General features: G+C 39.7%; 1 protein-coding gene and 1 long non-coding RNA gene across 4 annotated transcripts in view; both read left to right on the forward strand.

Annotated features, from left to right (window-relative positions):
• The window catches only part of LOC116687758 (uncharacterized), a 14,166-nt gene extending 12,155 nt beyond the window's left edge, over positions 1–2,011 (forward strand). The window contains exon 3 of the long non-coding RNA XR_004331627.1: positions 1,971–2,011. This is a non-coding gene — a long non-coding RNA (uncharacterized LOC116687758). The remainder of the gene's footprint in view (positions 1–1,970) is intronic.
• cdh22 (cadherin 22) overlaps positions 1–16,561 on the forward strand; it is a 187,087-nt gene that overhangs the window by 114,152 nt on the left and 56,374 nt on the right. The window lies entirely within an intron of this gene.

Raw genomic sequence — 16,561 nt, forward strand, 5'->3', positions numbered from 1 at the left:
GGGTGAAAGAGAAAGGAAAAAAAAAGAAAAGTAGTTGGCGGTCAGGCAGGGACCAACTGGAAAGCGGTTTGAGCCCAGAATGGCCCAAGGTGCACATACTGTGGATAATTACCAGTTATATACAGCTATTTTCATGATGCATAAGTAGGGTCTGTTACATAATGCTTTGCCTGGGCTCAGGGAGGTGGGAGAAAAAACGCCAAGAAGAGCAAAATGATCAAATATTCCCCCATTGGGAAGATGGAAAAAAGCAGAAAGGAGTTGTGAGATCAAAATAGATTTTGATTCAATGAAAGTAGAATGATGACATGGACATTTGAGCAGGATCCCCACATGGACAGTGTCAAAGCTATGACCCGTATGTAGCAATGAAATGGAAAATGAAGAAGACGGTGCAGGCATATGAATGAGGGAATTGCCTTACTCTCAAATGAGCATTGTGGTTGTATTCTGACACACTGTTATAAGGCAAATGATGAAGGGGGAACTGGAGGGAAAGAGGGGCAGAGGAGAAGGTCTCTACACAGAGTAGATAATGACGAGGGTGCACCATATTATCATGGAGGCTTTTGATATTGAAACCACAATGCTTTTAATCTTCACAAGCATGTTTTTATTGGAGCAACGGTATTAGCGGCTCCTATGGCTGCTTAAAATTCTCAGTGAAATGGAAAAGACAGGTGAACGAGGGTGCCGGGGGCTTCATTAGCATTGTATTAATGTCACAGACACCGCTGATGTTTATAAACAAATTCTGTCCGGCTGTCAAGCGATATCACAATATATGTGTGTCAGAATGTTTGTGTGATCTGATTTGTGCGTGTGCGTGTTTGTGATCATACATACGCAGTAGGGGGGGAGGAGTACTTTATGTGTGAGTGACTCCAGGAGTGGTGCAGAATTGAATGGCTCTTCCCTGTTCGAGTCTGATTGGAATTAATTCCTGCTTCCTCAGCATGATCCACCATGGGCATTTCTGCCTACATTGCTCTCCAAAACTGAATTGTGTGTTTGTGGTGTGTGGTGTGTGGTGTGTGTGTTGGTGGTGGTGTGTGTTTGACAATAAGTGGGAAGAAGAGCAGAGAAGGTAGAGAGAGCAATTGAAGGGTAGCAAATATAGAAGAGTTTAAGAGGAGAGTTTTAGAAAAAAGATGCAAAACGTTGGTAAGAAGAGAGCTATTATTCTCAAGAAGGAGAAAAATGGAGTCATAGAGATCACGCTTAGTTAAGGTTAGTTAATGTAATCTTAATGATCACGACCTTTCTACTTTGGCTGCTCCCCCTTGTTCAACCTGTCGCACCTCAGTCAAATTACACACTAAATGAGTGTGCAGTTCATGTTTAAACATCGTTTCGGAGCACTAGCCCTAATGAGGTAACAGCTATTGCTTAGTCAAGCATTCTCCTGCCCTGTCCCTGTCCCTGTTTTAACTTTCTATCCCTGTTTCCCTGTTGAACATCAGCTAAGGCCAGCAGTATTTTTTTTGGCATGTCAGTGATAAGGTCACAAGCACAATGACAATAACGCAAAGAAGTAAAGGAAAAGAAGGTGCCGTATGACCGGTTGCCATGTCACTCACCAGCTCATGGCTTTTGCTGCATATTACCTCTCCTACAAGTGTTTAAAGCATAGCTCATAGTATGGCTTATTATATTATTATATTCATAATTTATTGTCATGGTTGTGACCAAGGTCTGATGTAGTCTTTGCTCTTTGGCTTAGATCTCCATTGTTAATCTAATACATCCAGACCGTCCTTACAATAAATGGCCGTATGTTGATTGTGCAAAGAGGCCTAATGACCCATATTTACCTTGTTGTTTAGCAGCGACCTTAGTAGACGCAGTTATGTTTGTGGGTAGTGAAGTCAATTCCTGTTTTGAGGCCAATCCATGATCTTTTCCTTCCCTAACCAATCTGTTTTCTTGCTAAAGGTCCAATGTGTATACTGACAACTAGTGTTTAAAAGTTAGTGCAGTACAAATTAAAATACTGGACAGAGTCATCGCCCCCGGCCCCCCTCCCCAGACTTGAAGTTCCCAGGTTGAAAACACAGCATCAATGTTGCTAGGCGCTAGTCTACATAGCCAGACATTTGCTACTTGACAGCACAGTGTGTAGCTAACTTAGCTGCTGTGGCTATGTTGACAGTCATCAAAGCCTGTGCTTAAGCGGAGTCTGGATCTGATCTGAAAACCACCTCATCTCGGCCACCACTACCTCCCCGTCCTCTTTACCTAACTGGAAACACACTTTATCGGACTAAAATTACGCAACAGCTGCTAAAAACACCACTACTACGCTCCACCAGGCTCTCTAGCCGACTGACAGACACATTTCCTTGGCTTAAAATTACAGAAAACAACCGCTAAAACAGTGCAAATTACGGTCTCTCTACCGATTTACAGCCAAATACTCACTGAGCTACACGTTGTAAACGGCCGTGGCCCGCTTCCCTGGCGTTTGGCGAGTAACTAGTAAAGTTACTCTATAAAATTAATGTGAGTACAAAATATTGAAATGTCTGAAAATGCCCGCCCTAGTAGCCATGATAAATTAGCCAGAAGCTAATGCTTACCTGTTCAGGAGGAAATTGACAACTCCAATCAGTCTCAATCTTTCAAATAAATCTCCAATATTTGTCACGTCTCTGGTCATGAACTGTAGAAACATGCCAAGGTTTTTAAGGTTGGGTAGAATCTATCTCTGTTGATCCTGTTCGTGCATTTGCTTCCTCCATGGCTGTACTGCAGCTGTAGCGAGCTGGGTTTGCGTTTTCACAGACCATCTGGCAGCCCGGCCGGCTGTCAAACTGGGCAGCTGATAGCAACACACAGGCCAAAACACAAACACAAATTCCGTCACGGCACGGAAATTTTAAAGGAGAAAAATATACTGTTCTTAGCATTGTTGTCAAAAAACTTAGTATTTCAGCTGCTATGTTACCTTAATATCTGATGACATATTGTGGTCATTTTTGGATTTAATACAGTACATATACTACATATTGCACCTTTAAGTAGTTCCATTTCCCAACAGTAGTACTAACTGTGAACGTGATTAAACTGCCACTGCAGTCACGTGTTATTGGGCACATTTAAAACTTACCGTTTCACTACAATAAATAGAACTGTGTGTTGTCTTTGCAATCAACCTCGTTAGTTGTTTAGGTATGAGAACGCTTTGAGTACATCAGTGAGCCATGCCATGACGATTACAATGAGCATGGACACTGCGTTTACTTTGGGGCGTGGAAACTCCCCCTCAGCCCCAAATGTGGTCTATCCACTGCTAAAATAATCACTAACAAAGTATTGTTTACTCATGTTTGAGAAATATTTTATAAAAAACTTCAATGTCCAGCTGTTTAAGGAATAGGACTTAGCCATCTTGGAAAACTATCAAACTTTCAAAGATTTACATTATTACAATGTGCTACTGTAACCGTAGAAGGTAAATCTGAATTAGTTGAGAGCAGACTAAAAGCATTGTTGTTTAGACTTTTCATTGGATCCATTACAAAACCTTAAGAAAACATAGCCATTTATTTGATAGGTCCTTTGAGCTGTCTCAACCACTATCCACAATTGTTTTCTTTTTTCCATCTGTGAGCAGCTCCTCTTTTTATTTTGTGCCCTGAATCATCTGTAAAAATACTGTTCGTCAACACACATAAGCATGATGAATATAATTACTGTAAATAGTAGACTTGATTTTCTCAATTTTTTGGGGTGAATGTACTACATTCATTACCTGTTATAATCAGTACTTTCTATGCAATTTGGATACAGCTCCTGTAATCTGAAGCAGGGTTGCATTTTATGCTGCATTTTATTTATGGTGCAAGCATTAGCCCACACCAGTGATAAGCTCACTGTGCGTTTTACGGCCAACCATACAGCAAACTGCTTTAGAAAACGTGAGGCCATAATAGTAAGAAGGAAATTAGTAGTCAGTTGCCTGACGCACATTCATTTTTACTTATGTCATGACTCCCAGTGCATGTCTTTGTCAAAGCTTTACAGCCTCCACCCCTTCCTCTTTTTGCAGAGACTTCCTGTCTGTCTGCCGCCTATCTGCCTGTTTGCTTAGCATCTGCTACCAAAAATAAAGACTTGGACACATTGTCCATTTCCTTTTAGGGGTTGGTTAACTCTGAAAAGGAGAGTAAAGAGCAAATACAATAGGAGCCACAAAGATGATGATGAAATTGGAGGGCCTGATCTCTGTGTTGTCCTTTGGAAAATGTGCAGCTAAGAAATTGAAGTCTTAAATCAAATTTGTAGTGCATGGGTGATGAATGTTGCTTTAAAAACGTGCGTGTCTTATGTTGGGAAATAAGAGGGAACATGGATGGAGCCGCTCTGCTAGCTCTGTCCTCTGACTCATGATGATAAGACTGTGAAAAATGGATTTAATACAGTGTCTTGGTAGAGGACATCCTGGACTGAAAACAACCAAAAGAAACTGGCTGTAGAAATTCTATTTAACACCAAATTAATGTGTTGTTTTATTATTATAGTGATTCAAAATCTGAATGGTGTAGTTTAGTTGGAGCAAACTAAGACGTGTGGCATAGGAGGTAAGCACAATCACTGACAAATGATAAGACTGCTGGGGTGTTTTAAGCTAACACATCGGTGTTTTTAAAGAAATGAGTTGACCAAGATGGTTCAAGTATTTGCAACTTGTCAATATTTTTTGCAGTTTGCATGTTTCCCAGTAGCCACTTGTGATCGACTGGACACTGCTCATGGTGTTTCCCTGCATCACTCTCAGTGCACATCTGATCAGTAGGTTGGACAGCGAGGAACTGGGGACTGTTTATTTTTGGGTTGTTGATTTTCTCCTATAGAGAACAGTTTTGGTGGTAAGAGAAATGACTCATTTGCTGAACTAAGTTATATGTAAGTCATATTTCAAGTACTTAGTTTACTTAGTTATTTTTTGTAAAAAACAAAACGGTGTGCAACTCTATATCTGAGCATATACAAGTATCGGATCAGGACTCGGTATTGAGCAGAAATAATATAAAAAGATTGGCTCAGGGGCCAAAAAAGATAGGGAGGGACATCGCTAATGGGTATGGCGTTGTCTGGCTTAAGAAACATATTCACCTGTGAGAAGATGCATACATTTACTGACATAGCGGTGCACTGGAGAATGAATTCTCCATCTGACTTTTGTTTCACCTTCCTGCCTTTGGTATGGCTGCATGCCCCTTAGGACTTAAACTTTTGTCTTAAACTATTCTGTAGGTTAGTGCACAGTAAAGGTTGTACTGATCCGCATTACATGACAATTGTTTGATTTTAATGAGAATAATGCAGTCTTAATGCCTTGTATTAGGGTTTTGATTTATCACAGTCAGTAGTATGTTTTGCAGGCTTCAATGAGATAAGAATGTATTATTCTGAAACCATAAACTGTGTATTATAGGATATTTGGTTAATGGATGCTCACTTACAAACCAAAGGTCATCTTTCCCTTAGGGCTCACAATCCCCTGTATTTCGATACAAAAATGGACCCTTCATCATGTAAATCACTATGATATTAAAAGCTATTATGCCTCATGTCCATTTGCGAGTAAATGTTAGATCTAGAAGTCTGTTCATTTAAAACAGCCATTTGTCCATTATGAATAACCTCAAATTCATCTTTGAAAAAGCCCTGTGTCATCCTAAAGGTCCCCATGAGTTCACTGATACTACTTTAAATTGCATAATGGGTTAACATACAAAGAGCTAGATCAGAACTTCAAACACAGATAATGCACCCAAACCCACACACACACCACTTGAGCGTAGCTCATATTAGCATAAAGTCTGAAAACAGGGAGAAAAAGCTAGCCTTGCTATTGACAAAGGTTAATAAAACTGCCTTCTAAACATAAGGAACTAAATACACGTTATGTCTCAAATGTTTTCATAACATGTTTTTTTTTTTCTTTTTTCTTTTTTTTTCTTTTACGGGGTCTTTCATTGACTTGGTCTACACTGTGAGGTTGCTAAGCATGAGATTAGTCTCAGCACAAACTTCCTGTAAAACTAACCTCACAATAACAAAGTAAAAGAGTAGAGGATATGGATGAATGAAGATGTTGCTTATAGGAAGACTACAATTATTAGTTTTGCATATGTGCACACAAAGAAGTATGGTCGAGTCATTTAATTGTGGATTGACCTCAGCCTGATTGGGTTTCGGGTTTCTGAAAGAGCAAGGTCTTAATCTAATAGATAGGCAAATTTTACGTTGTGTTGGTGCAGATAACTTACACGTCTGCATTATTTCTCTCAGGAAAAAGGGAATGAAACAGAGAAATAGAGCTGATGCCTGTGTGTGTTTGTTTTTTTTAAGGTGTATTGAAGTATGTAGTAAGTGCATGTAAACCTTTGAAAAACACATATTTAATTACCTAAGAATATGCAGATTTCTTGTAAACTCCATTTTTCAGATTGTTACTGTTGACTGGAATTGAGTTTATGGTATCATTCACGGAAGTGTGTTGTGTGTTTCATAGTTACTCTGGGTTTGCTTTGTTGCAATGCTCTGATGCTTTTAAGTATGTGTTTTATAATCTGTATTAGCTGTTCGTTAATTGTTCTACGATAATGGGATGTATTTTTACTCATGTATAGTGATATATATAGCTGGATGAGAAAGGGAAATAGGCTCTGAATTGATCTTTCTATATGAACAGCTTTGGTGGTTACATTTTAATACCGGTAGCTTATGTAGAATGTTGGGGGCTGTTGGGCTAATGTTTGTTTTGGAAAGTCTCATTTTGGAAAGTCTCATCACCATTATGGTTTTCCCCAGCCCAGGGTTAAATAAATGTTTGCTTCAAGCTGCCTTCTAAAGTTTTAACTGTCAACTGCATTCTGCCAGTCAATACAATAGTCTACACATCTGCATCTTTTACCGTTACTGTAAGTATAAGATAGATTGAGATTTATATCAGGCACATACTGCAGAGAAATTTTCGGCAGTGACACAGTGGCCCCCCAAGGTAAGCTTATGCTTCACACGCCAGCTAATGTTAAAGTAGGTAATAAAGACAGCCCTTTCCAATTTCAAATCGTATTACACCATGTTACAACATGCATACTGAGACATCTGTCACTCAGTTTTTTCAATTTACGTGAGCTGACTGACTAAGTAGCACAATAGTCGGATTTGAAACCATTTAGTCACTGAGGAATGCATCCTTACCTACATCAAACATGGGTGACAGCGAGAGAGTGGATGGAAATGTGGCTACAAGGGGCAGCTTGATCACAACCGGGTGAAACCTTTCCACGAGCTAATCCTGTTAATAATGTGGGTCCATTAGAGAGGACCTGATGACCTCTGAGTGGCAGAGATGTGGGACAACCACGTCATATGTGCCGTAGCCTCTATCCTCAGGCAACACTTAGTGGGTATCAAGCAGTTTAAAAAAAATATATATTAGGGGTTAAGGCAATACCCTGATTTCTCAAAGCCATGTAAACACCTTACTCCGGTTTAAATCTGAATTCTAATAACCCGGTTAACGAGATAGAGAACTCCTTCGTAACCGGGGTATCCTCCATGTGTACACCTTAACGGACTATGATCGGTTTAAGCGTCTGCGCATGCCTCAACTGTCCTCCCCACTCCCCTGAGTGGGTTTTGAACCGGACATACCCATCAGCGTGCTGTGTCATTGCTATGACACCATACAAAAATGCGGGCCATCGGCGGAAAATCCTTGCCGAGGCAGCAGAGCACATTGGAGATGATAAACCGACCGTCCATGTCCCAGTGTGTAACGCTGTGTCACTGCAAAAAGTGTGGAAGCGAGCATCCCCTATTGCGACCCTACAAACGTTATTGTTGGTTAGCTAGCTAGGTAACAAAGTTAGCTTTTAATACCACCGACACTGGTAACGATAATGTTATAATGAGCCAAACAAGTTGTCAGTCATTTGGCGGAAGGGTGACCAGACGTCCGGTTTGACCGGGCAATCCCAATTTTGAGTTGGGCGTCCCAAGTCCCGAAAAAAGCCTGTCAGGACGCTAAATTGTCCCGTTACCTCCAACAATATGAAATTGTCCCAGTTGTCAGCAATTACGTAGCTGACGTGGTCTTTTCTATAGCCCGCTCATTAACTAAACCCATGTAGAAAGACTAATAAAGCGCCCAGCGTATGATTTTAACAATTAGGGCCCTATAAAACAATGTTTTTTTTCAGATTCCGTTTTATGTATTTTCATTAACGTGTTTTTGGATTTATTTTTAGCCCTTTTGGATATGCTTGTTTTTTTCATTTCTAAAAAGTATTGACCTTTAAAAACTTAGTGACACAAACTCACAATTCAGCTTTTTTATTTAAACTGTTTATATATTCGGTAAAGCGCATTCAAAATTCCTAAATAAAATGTTTGGATGGTCACCTATAACATTGTTGAGGACACTGCGATTGTTTGCAGAGGTTTGGTGACAACAACAAAGATTTTCTTTCCATGGATCTCACCACTTTTTGCATGCGGGGGTTGTGGGGTATTGTTCAGCCCTGTATTTAACAGTCAATTGAGACTTTCTTAATTTTTCACCACCGTTGGTTACCAAAAGCCAATTGCTTAACTTTTTTTTTTTTCCATGTTAACGTGAGGACGTTCCATCCATCTTCATCGTTATCCAGTATCGGGTCGCGGGGGCAGCAGCTCCAGTAGGGACCCAAAACTTCCCTTTGAGCCACATCACACAGCTCCAACCGGGTGATCCGAGGCGAGGCAAATGTTTAACAATGCTATTTGGCTACGGTTTAGGTAGAGACCTTTCTACGTTTTAAACTGAAAAACAACCGGGACAAAAGCTCTCGTTGAGCCAATCTTTTCGCTCATGAACAACACATGGACTGACGAGAGTAAGAAAGAACAACTTGTGCATTGTAATGGACCCGCCTACCTAATGTTTAGTTGATGTGTTGTCAAGTCAATTCCTAATAATTCATAAGATATTAAAGAAATGATAATGCACAAATCATGAATTAATTCATGCATGAATTCCTATGAATACCTTTTCACAAAGTTTTAACATACTCAGTGGGTGCATTTTCAAAAGATTGCTTTAATTCTAATATAAAGTTGGTTCCACAGAAAACTCACTTAATGTCTTAGATAGTAGGCTACATATCAAGAAAATCCGAATATTAACTGAGATACCCCAATATATTGTGAGCAGTAGTTTTGTAATGTCGGCAAAAGGAATCTGCCTGGTCTATGTTCGACCTGGCACATGGTCACGTTACAAAGCGTGTGCGTGTACGAGCACTACGGTCACACGCAAAGTGTCCAGTTTTTTTCTGGTCAGCCTATCTGGCGGGAACCTATGCTGTGACAAGAGGGTTGTAGCTACATGAAACATTAAGTTGTTAATTGTACAAATTTAGTGTTCGTTGTAATTTTGACATAGGTCAACCGGAAGAAAAAAACGTTTACCAGAGGTAGAGTTACTGTCATGGAGCTTCAGGGAATGTAGGACCCAAGTGCAAGACGGCGAACACAAGTAAATTCAGGTGATTTATTATAAAGAATCAAACTAACAAAAGGTGTCTGGACAACAGGAAGAATCCAAAAAAGGAACAAGCAAAACATCAGGAACACCGAGACCAACAGGGTAGACAATACAGAGACTCCAGACATAATACAATGATCTGACAACAGACAAGGGAGCACATCACAGAAACAAGAGACAGGTGACACAAGGGCTAGGAACGGGTGAAAAGGCATCGGACAATCACAAGGCAGGAAAACTAAGGCAGGAAGTAAGACAAGACTAGACAAAAAAAAACAAGACTATCAAAATAAAAACAGGAAACAGATATAATAATCATAACAGTTCTGTCATTCTCCTCATTCTTCCCCGCTCACATATATGGGGAGAATTTGCATAACTGGTTGATTCACTTTTTATTGGTTATACCATACCCCGGTCAATGCTGTGCATGTAAACACACGACTGACTGACAAATCAGTGTCCAAAAAACAACAAACAGGCAAATAGCAGGCTGATAACCGAATTAGGCTGACCACTATGAGTTATTATCAGTAAACAATATAAGTTGGTGTAGTGTAAATTAGAAACACAAGAACAACAGCTCGAAGTAACATAATAGTATTCTTAGACTGGCATTTCCTTTTTTATCAAAGAAACCATTTCATTTATCAACTTGGTGAAGAAAGAGAAATTGACAAATCTCAAAGGCCATGTTTTAAGACAATGTCCTGCACTTTTATCTACTGAACAAAGTGCCAGCGTCTGAACATTTAGTTTGCTTTTCTCCATACCTCAAGGCATGTAATTAAAATACTAAAAGCCTTGTGTATTCAGTTTTCATTTTAATTTAACTACGTTGTAGCGGTTTGTCTTTGGACTTTTAATGAACACTATATTGATTTCAAGGATCAAGCATATCATGACTACAGTACAGTTTATTGATAAATAAAATGTATTGCTGTATTGTTGAGGACAATTTGATACGGAAAAGAAATGTAGTCCACAAGTGCTTCGTAAAATACCTGAAGTGAGGTTTGACAAGACTAAAAGCCAAGAGGCAGCATAGGAGGAGCCTGTGGAATGTGCAGTTAACTGTCTTCATGATGGTCCATGCCCATCTATCACTGTGCACAACAGCATAACACTAATGTTAGCCTAACAAAATACACATAAATACTGCCATCTGTGGTGTGAAGCAGTAAAAAAGAAGCCCTGTCAATAATGGTTAAACAATATTTTTCAAAATTTTTTGTAATACTCAAAATGACTTCAAACCATGAACTCAGAGGGCTTTTTTTACGAATGAAGTAAAACAACTAATGCATGTAGCGTACCTTTGTGGAAAAGACGTTCAAACAAAACATGTTATTTCTTTGATCTTTCTCTTCCTGTTCAATTGACCTTTATCTTTGTAGCTCCCTCTTGCTCTCACCCTCAGCATACAAGCGATAAATCCCCGCCTCTTTTAATGTAATGTGAGAACTCCCAGGGGGATCAGTAATAATCACCCTCCCTGTCGCTGTGGTCTGGAAAGGTTGCCCAGGAGGCTGCAAATTGCTACAGGCACCATTAGGCAGCCGGGGCCTGCATGCTAACGGAGATGAGACATTTGGAGCAGCAGGGTCACAGAAGAGAGCAATGCTACAAGAAGGAGCAAGTTACAATCAATATTCTCTACCAGCCTCCTTTATGTATACTGTATGACAGTAGTATCTACCATATGTGCTCAACCACAGCCCTTGACATAATTGATTTGGGCTGAGTGTGTGGTCATGTGTATGAAATCAGTGTGTACCTGGGGAGGGGGGGGACAGTGTGGGTGCGGCACGATAGATTTTCAGTTGTGAAATTGATTAAGGCTGTCACTTTAATCCCGTATGTGATCAAGCAGAGTAGCGTGGACACTTAGTTTTGTGTGAATTACACATTTTTGACATTGTGAAGGAACACGCTGTGTCCACAATCATGTCCCGCCAGATAAAGGGAGGTTATCAGGTTTCTGCACAGAATGTTTTTTGTACCTTAATGCTAGTTCTTCTAGATCGAAGGGACGCCCTTTGTGTCATTGTTCATCGGGACTTCGCTTGAAAGTAATGATAGGTTTACATTTAAAGGTGAATTGTCTCACTGGCCTAAGATAATGTCAGCAAAAACAAGTATCAGCACGTATTAAAAGGCACATGTTCAGAGCCTCCAAAAGATTAGACTCACAATCTCTGCCAGGAGAGATGAAAAATATCCCCAAATCCTTGTAGGGGTCTGGAAGCGGATCAACGTAAGCAGGCGATTGGCTTTTATGACATGGCAGATTTTTCTCCCCTTTTCTCTTCATTCTCTCTCACCCTCCTTTTTCTCCCCCTCGTTTTTCGTCACCTCTCTCTCCTGGGGCATTTACGTGGATGAGAGAGGAAAGAATCACAGTGGAAGTAGTGAAGAAAAACTTTTCATGTGAAAACACCTAGCTTTTATGGCTTTACTAAATGATCCATAATGCGGGCGGGGAGCACTCAGTTTCTGCAGATTAAGGGGGTCGTAGCGGGAACGAGGCTCAGTGCTGCAGCGCGTAGACCCCTCCACTGATGCTGCGCACCACTACAGCACCAGCTGAGATAGGCACAAATCTCTTTTACGAGGCTGCCTCTTAAATAGCTTCAGTCTGTGTCTCACACGTGGCACACTCCTCCAGCTCCCTCACAGTAATTGAACCATCTTTCCAAGAGTGCTGAAATGGTGTGGAAGCCATTCTGACAGCCTGTGTTGTACCATTAAACAAACTTGTGCATAATCTAACTATATAGCCATCGTCACCCAAATACAACTCTATTCTTTACTCCGTTTCACCAGAGCTGGTCCATGAGGTAGTTTGCATCTGATTATTTTTTTACATTATCCTTCAAGGGGACTGGACACTGCCTAAATGTTCTTTGCAAAATAACCTTATGTTATTATTTCGGAATGACTCTGGCTGTTACGTGTGTTGTAATGTTATTGGTTGATTTGTATTTTACACATTTCCCTTGTTGGGACATCAGGTTAGGCAAGGCAGTTTATTTGTATAGCAAATTTCAGCAACCAGGCAATTCAAAGTGCTTTACACAAAATCAGTTAAACAGATAAAACACAAGTAAAACAGTTAAAATCATAAGCATAAAAACCGGTAAAACACATGAATAGACAGTTAAAAATAGACACATAAAACACAGATAAAAGTTACAGTGCAGCATAAGAAATTTAAAGAAAGAGCAGTCATTTAAAGAAAGGCAGCATCAAAAGAAAGGTCTTCAGCCTTGATTAAAAGAACTGAGAGTAGCAGGTCTGGGAGTTTATTCCAGATATGAGGAGCATAGAAACTGATAGCTGCTTCACCTGTTAGTTCTGACTGGGGACAGAAAGTAGACTGTCCCAGATGACCTGAGAGGTCTGGGTGGTTCATAGTGTAGTAGCAGATCAGAAATGTTTGGACCTAAACCGTTAGTGATTTATAAACTAGCAAGAGTACTTTGAAATCAATTCTTTGAGACACAGGAACCCGTGTAAAGAACTTACAGACTGGAGTGATGTGTATCCAGTCTCTGGTCTGTGAGGACTCGAGCAGCAGCATTCTGAATCAGCTGCAGCTGTCTGATGATTTTTTTAGGGAGACCTGTAAAGACCCCGTTACAGTAGTGAAGTCTACTGAAGATGAAAGCATGGACCAGTTTTTCCAGTCCGGTTGACACATAAGTCCTTTAACTCTTGACATTCTTTAGGTGATAGTAGCTGACTTGTAATTGTCTTAATGTGGCTGTTAAAATTCAGGTCTGAGTCCATGACTACACCAGATTTGGCTTTGTCTGTTGTTTTTAACATTGTTGTTTGAAGCTGAGCGCAGACTTTTAATCGTCCTCTTTTGCTCCAAAACAACCACCTCAGTTTTTCCTTCATTTAATTTCAGAAAATTCTGGACATCCAGCTGTTAATTTGTTTGATGCACTTGTAGTTTTTGTAGGACTATAGTCCCCTGGCGATAAGGTTATGTAAATTTTTTGTAAATTGTAAATTCGCATAACTATGGTAACTTATTTTGTTGTTCTCCATAATCTGGGCCATTGGGAGCATGTAGATGTTAAACAGAAGAGGCCCCAGAATCGAGCCTTGGGGAACTCCACACGTCATATTTGTATGCTCAGATGTATCATTACCTATTGACACAAAGTAATCCCTATTCTGTAAGTAGGATTCAAGCCAGTTTAGTACTGAGCCAGAAAGTCCTACCCAGTTTTCCAATCGGTTTAGTAATATGTCGTGGTCGACCGTGTCAAATGCAGCACTGAGATCAAGTAATAGTAAGATTGAAATTTTGCCACTATCTGTGTTAAGGTGGATGTCATTAAAAACTTTGACAAGAGCCGTCTCAGTGCTTTGTTGTGGTCGGAAACCCGACTGAAAGGTATCAAAACTGTTGTTTAGTGACAGGAAATGGCTAAGTTGTAGAAAAAACACTTTTTCAATGATTTTACTTAAAAACGGAAGGTTTGATATCGGCCTATAGTTGCTCATTATTGATGTGTCTAGATTGTTCTTTTTTAAAAGAGGCTTGATTACTGCAGTTTTCAGGGTCTGTGGAAAGATACCTGAAAGAAGAGACGTGTTCACAATCTAGAAAATCAGAGCCAAACAAGTCGAAACATTTTGAAAACACCCGTTGGTAGAATATCAAGGCCACTGGAGGAGGATTTCAGATGTTGATAATGTCTCCAGGTTTTATGGTTGATTATATGAAATTCTGTCATATTGGAACTAGTTTTGCTGACACTGTGACAACACATATCCTGTACTTGATTGGAGGCACTGACTGTTGTTCTAATCTTCTGAATTTTGTCTTTGAAGAAGGATGCAAAGTCATTGCAGGCCTTGGTAGATAAAGTTCAGATGCTACTGGTACTAGAGGGTTTGTTAACCTATCGACAGTGGCAAAAAGCACGGGATTATTATTGTTCTAGAGATATATCGAGAAAAAGGACCGCCTTGCATTCCTCAGTTCCAATTATAAATGCGAAGTCTCTCTTTTAGGTGTTATAATGGAGCAGGAGATTGTTTTTTCGCCACCTTCGTTCAGCTTTTTACACTCTCTTTTTGTTCTCCACCGTTGACATTTCTCTCATCGAGATCTTTTCTTACCAGAGACAACTTGACCTTAGTGGGAGCAATGGCATCATAACATTTGTAATTTACAGTTGAAATTATCTACAAGCTCAGTGACTGAGAGGAGAGGGCGGGTGTGTAGGAGAAAAGCTGAATAAATGTTTCACTGGTGTTTTCAGTGATATACCGTTTTCTGATTTTCTTGTTTGGACACTTTTGGGCACAGAGATAGTGCCGTTAAAGAAAACACAGGAATGATCAGAGGAGAAGAGTCAGTCACCAAAACTGGAAATGTTCAAACCCTTGGAGACAATCAAGTCCAGAGTGTGCCCCTTATGTGAGTGGGCTCTGTCACATGCTGAGTCAGTCCATAGTTCTCAAAACAACACAAATTCTTTGGTCCCCTGTCCTGGGGGTTGCCAAATGATATGTTAAATCTCCGCAATGATTACACAATCAAAGTTAATACAGATTATAGACAGCAGTTCAGTGAAGTCATAATGAAGTTGCACAATATTTTAGGTGGCCTGTAGATATTAGAGAAATTGCTGAGGGGGAGACTTTTAGTGAGAGCACTAATTCAAAAGAACAAAATTTCCATAACATTTTGCGTACAATGGAATGATCATTAAACAAATGGCGACTCCACCTCCTTTCTATTACTCTATTTTCGTCATAAAACTGAAGTTAGGGGGAGCTGACTCGAGAACAGCAGACTGTTATTATGGTCTAACCAGGTTTCAGTTAAAAACATAAAATCTAGATTGTGCTAATAATAAAATCATGATTAAAAATGATTTTCCTGCCAAAGACCTGGCGTTTAGTAAGGTATGTGTGGTGTTTTCATTTTTTGGGACAGGCTGTAGCTGACGAGGATGGATGCTAAATTTGCTAAGTTTGCACGTTAAGTGCTTATTTCACCTATTTCTCTAGTTACTATAACAACATAAATTGAGGAAGAATTGAATCCACAGAGCCCGGGCTTGTCTTGGAAAGAGTCATTAGTATCACTAGTCCTGCAGCCAAGGCCCGGCACATATCAGTCAGGTTAGTGTTTTCCACATGAAGTACAGTACAGTACCTTTACATTATATAATTCATTTTTAAGAAATGTGATATTAAAGTTGTTTTTGGTGATTTTAACCGGTTATACATATTGTACGTGCAAGACAGAACATCTATGTCTGACTCTTCCTTTATAATTTTCAGTATAGAATATGGTTGTGAAAAAGTAAGAAGCAAGTCCCACGATTCCCACAAAGGACATGGGTTTAAATTTTTAAAGGCTTAACATTTCCAAACTTCTAAAATCTTTATACAATATAGCACTCTTAAATATAAAACATCCGTATGTAGAAGAAAAACAATATATCTTATACATTTGATCATGTATCTCCTGTATTGCCCTAAAAGGTGTTTTCTGCAATCCTCCCCATTTCCCCCCCTTCAAAGACAAAAAATGAGTTATGTTGGCCGCATCCTTGTGTGTGTTACATAAACAAAGCCAGGGATGTGTTTTTTTGCAGTACATTAGAATTCAAATAGACTGCATGCATGGTGTTTGAAATAAATGCCTCAGTGACGTGCCCAGTAAGAAACAGACTAATTCATGAAGCAGTGATGTCAAAGCTTCTAATTCAGAGGGTATCTACTTTACTTAATTAGCTGTTAATCTCACATACTTGGTGGGATTTAAAGTGGCTTAAAGAGTTAGTTATCATATTATTACAATATCATTATATAAATATTAACAATTAAATAGAAGTGGTAAATAATGTTAAATAAAAAGCTGCCATTCAGAGGATTAAATGAATAACAAAGCCATACCCTCATTACTGTTGCACAGCCGTGAGAAACATTGCTAAACAGTGTTGCTCTCATGAATGCTTTGGCGAATGCTAGGGGAAAAGC

The sequence above is a fragment of the Etheostoma spectabile genome, chromosome 4, assembly GCF_008692095.1.
Source record: "Etheostoma spectabile isolate EspeVRDwgs_2016 chromosome 4, UIUC_Espe_1.0, whole genome shotgun sequence".
NCBI lineage: Eukaryota > Metazoa > Chordata > Actinopteri > Perciformes > Percidae > Etheostoma > Etheostoma spectabile.